Raw genomic sequence first — 3,360 nt, 5'->3', positions numbered from 1 at the left:
GTAAAACTGGAAAGGATTTGAAGGTTTTATGGGTGAGGATTTAAACCTGAAGGAAACAAATGTCATTTTGAAATAAATCACTTCACCTTCCTGGGATATATAATCAATAAGAATGTCTCAGACCTCCAGACTGGACATTATAAAAGACCTGGAAGGTTTGGCTTAAATTGGGGTAGGTATCATGGTTTGTAAGCTTGTGAAGAGTCTACATGAGGTATGTACTTAATTTCAGAGCCTGCATGCAATTATGCCATCGAAGAAAAAGTGACTTTGGACATCGTTTGCATCACTTCCAGTGCACCATATAATCTAGGCTGTCCTGACAGAACATGTTGCACATATGCATCTTTTGTTACAGTGCCAGCTGGCACTTAAGTATTCATTTCTTTCCCTATGAGATCATTTTTCGACTCTGGCAGCACAGGCTTCTTTGTGACTTGATGTTCAGGCAGTAAGAATTGGCAAATCCCTGTGCATTTACACACACAGGTGATACAACCGAGTCTTCTCTCAGTGACCTCAGGGCAACATTTCCAGCAGTGGAAGAATAGATGACACACAAAAGTGAGCCAGCTAGGCACAAGGTACCCAGGTAAAGGAAAATTACATGCTCATAGAGGAAGGAGGGAATGTGTAGCAATGCAGCTGAAAAAAGCAACCAAGAAAATTTGAAAGGGGTGTAGTCTGAATGCTTGAACCTCCAAGGAAGAAAATGGAGATAGGGAGAGAGAACCCCAGCTACTCCAATTCTGAAAAGGAAAGTTTATAAGATTATCTACATCAAAGTAATTAATTTTGTAATATGTTGTGTTAAATCAATATTTTATCAGAAAAGATAAAAACCATAGTCATAATCTTGAAACTCTCGTAACACCAGAAAATGTAACAGAAATCCAAGTTTTAAGATGTTCTTCAGATGTATGTTTCCAGTTTAAACTGCAGTTGACTGGTATGGTTCCACATCTGTTGCAAACCAGCTGTCAGCTTACAGAGAGATTATTGAAGTTGTTACAGAAATATCTTTGTTCACTCGGTCAGACTGAGCATCAGCTGTTTTCCACCGTGGTAAAGTTGATAAAAAATATTTTTTGTTCAAAGCAACCAGTGCTGTAAATAAGTATAATTTCTAAGTTGTGCATCATATTAACATATGGCTTTGATTCACAATCGGACAGCTGCTGTTCAGGTAGTACAGAATTTTATAGGAACACAAGACTGATGGGGAAACATATATATGGAAATAGTAGAGACAGTATGTAAAAAAAATCATGTCATAACAAAAGATAGCATTGCACTTGTATTTTGCAAGAGTTCAAACAAAATGTTTTGGGGGAGAATCAAGCTTCCACTCAGAATATCTTGTCCTTAATGCGCTCTTTAATGAATGATGAATGTCTTTCATTCTTGATCTGGAAAATCTGTCATTGAAAACCTGTTGAAAAAGATTGTATATATTGTTCACATTCATATTATATTATTTCAGGTATCCAGATTGTAGCTGTATTGGTCTAGAGGCATAAGGAATTAAAACTTGTGGTAGAGGTGATATCTTTTATTAGACCAACTAGATTTTTGCAAAATTAAAGAAATTAAAGAATTAAAGAAATTTTTTTTGCAAAAATCTAGTTGATCTAATAAAAGATATCACCTCTATTACATTATTTGGCTTTTTCTGGTTTGGTTCTTTCTATCCTGTATAACTGAATCTGGTCTCGTTTTTTGAGGACTAGTGAAGATTAGAAGACTGGGAAGTAATTCAGAGGTCTCCAGGGCTGTAGGTTGTAGCCATGTTGGTCTAAGGACATAGGCAGACAAGCTTCTTTGGCTGAATCTGATATCTTTTATTAGACGAACTTAAATAGCTGGAAAACAATTCTTAAGCAAGCTTTCGGGTTCAAAAACCCTTCATCAGGCTAAGGAAGTTTCAGCAGTTGGTGTGTGCTCTTCCTGAATGGAATGAGAAGTAAAAAAAGCCAGAGGCTGGGCTGGTATGCATACAAGACAGGTAGTTAGTGAAAATGTAGATTGAGGAATCAATGGGTGAGAGAGGCTGTGGGGGGGCGGGGGCAGGAAGAGAGTGAAGGGAGATGAATAGTGAAGAGATACCTAGGGAGTCAGATGTCAGGTAGGTTATAATGTGTCATAAATCCAATGTCTATATTTAGTCCATGATTTTTAGTATCCAGGAGGTTGGTGAAGTAGAGTTCATAGGCTTGTCTCTGGGAAGTGTTTTGTAAGTTTCTTTTGAGGATCAGGATTGAGAGATTGGAGAGAGAGTGGTTTTCTTGTGAGAAATGTGCCCCCACAGGGAATTGGGTATTTCTGTCTTTGATAGGTTTCTGGTGTGCATTCATTTGGGTGCGCAGTTGTTGTTTGGTCTCTCCTACGTATCTTCTATCTGGGCATTTGGTGCCTTGGATGAGCTATATTACATTTCTGGAGGTGCAGCTGTAAGATCCAGGAATGCTGATGGCTCTGTTGTGGGGTGTAGTAATTGTAGGCGTGGTGGAGATGTGTTGGCAGGTTTTGCATAAGCTGCCTGACATTTGACTCCCTAGGTATCTCTTCACTATTCATCCCCCTTCACTCTCTTCCCGCCCCCCACCCCCCCAGCCTGTCTCACCCATTGACTCCTCAATCTACATTTTCCCTGACTGCCTGTCTTGTATGCATACCAGCCCAGCCTCTGGCTTCTTTACTTTTCATTGCATCCAGGAAGAGCACACACCAACTGCTGAAACTTCCTTAGCCTGAAAAAGGGGTTTTGAACCCGAAAGCTTGCTTAAGAATTGTTTTCCAACTATTTAAGTTCGTCTAATAAAAGATATCAGATTCACCCAAAGAACCTTGTCTGTCAAAGGTCTCCTAAATGTTCATGTATCTGATCTGAGGTATGTGCTGTTTTACAAAGATAGCTCATTTATGACTTATGTTATGCCAGGCACTGAAAGGGTAGCCCTAATCTGAGCTATACATTTGTAATGTTTATGGCTTTAAAATAAGAGCACAAAGACAGTATCCATTTCATATAGGCCACTAAGGTATTTTTTTTAAATTGTAGCTTTCTCCCTTCTCTGTTATGAAAATGCTAAACATGTTTAAGCATTGAAAGTTCTGAAATATTGAAAAAGACAGTTGCTGCATGATTGTACTTGCCAGTTCATCCAAGAAATCTATCATTCAAGTTACTGAAAAGAGTTAAACATGTTTCTCTTTATGTAAACTTTAAACAGTTCCTTAGAAAGAGAAACTAACTGAAAGGATATAATAGTTGCCTATCTCAAGGCTGTCCAACTGGTGGCCCATGCAGTCCCCCAGGCGTTCATAGATTGTTAGGGGCTGGAAGGGACCTCACAAGAT

At 38.9% G+C, this 3,360-nt stretch overlaps 1 protein-coding gene and 1 long non-coding RNA gene across 4 annotated transcripts in view; one reads left to right on the top strand and one right to left on the bottom strand.

The window, feature by feature from the left end:
- Positions 1-3,360, top strand: part of EML6 (echinoderm microtubule associated protein like 6) — a 404,089-nt gene that overhangs the window by 239,418 nt on the left and 161,311 nt on the right. The gene's annotated exons all lie outside the window — the stretch shown is intronic.
- The window catches only part of LOC109291170, a 2,428-nt gene continuing 1,381 nt past the window's right edge, over positions 2,314-3,360 (bottom strand). The window contains exon 3 of the long non-coding RNA XR_002095763.1: positions 2,314-2,326. This is a non-coding gene — a long non-coding RNA (uncharacterized LOC109291170). The remainder of the gene's footprint in view (positions 2,327-3,360) is intronic.

Source organism: Gavialis gangeticus, unplaced genomic scaffold (assembly GCF_001723915.1).
Source record: "Gavialis gangeticus isolate Ggan-Ray unplaced genomic scaffold, GavGan_comp1, whole genome shotgun sequence".
Lineage (NCBI taxonomy): Eukaryota > Metazoa > Chordata > Crocodylia > Gavialidae > Gavialis > Gavialis gangeticus.
The sequence above is the reverse complement of the archived record's forward strand: the minus strand, read 5'-3'. Positions and strand labels throughout refer to the sequence as shown.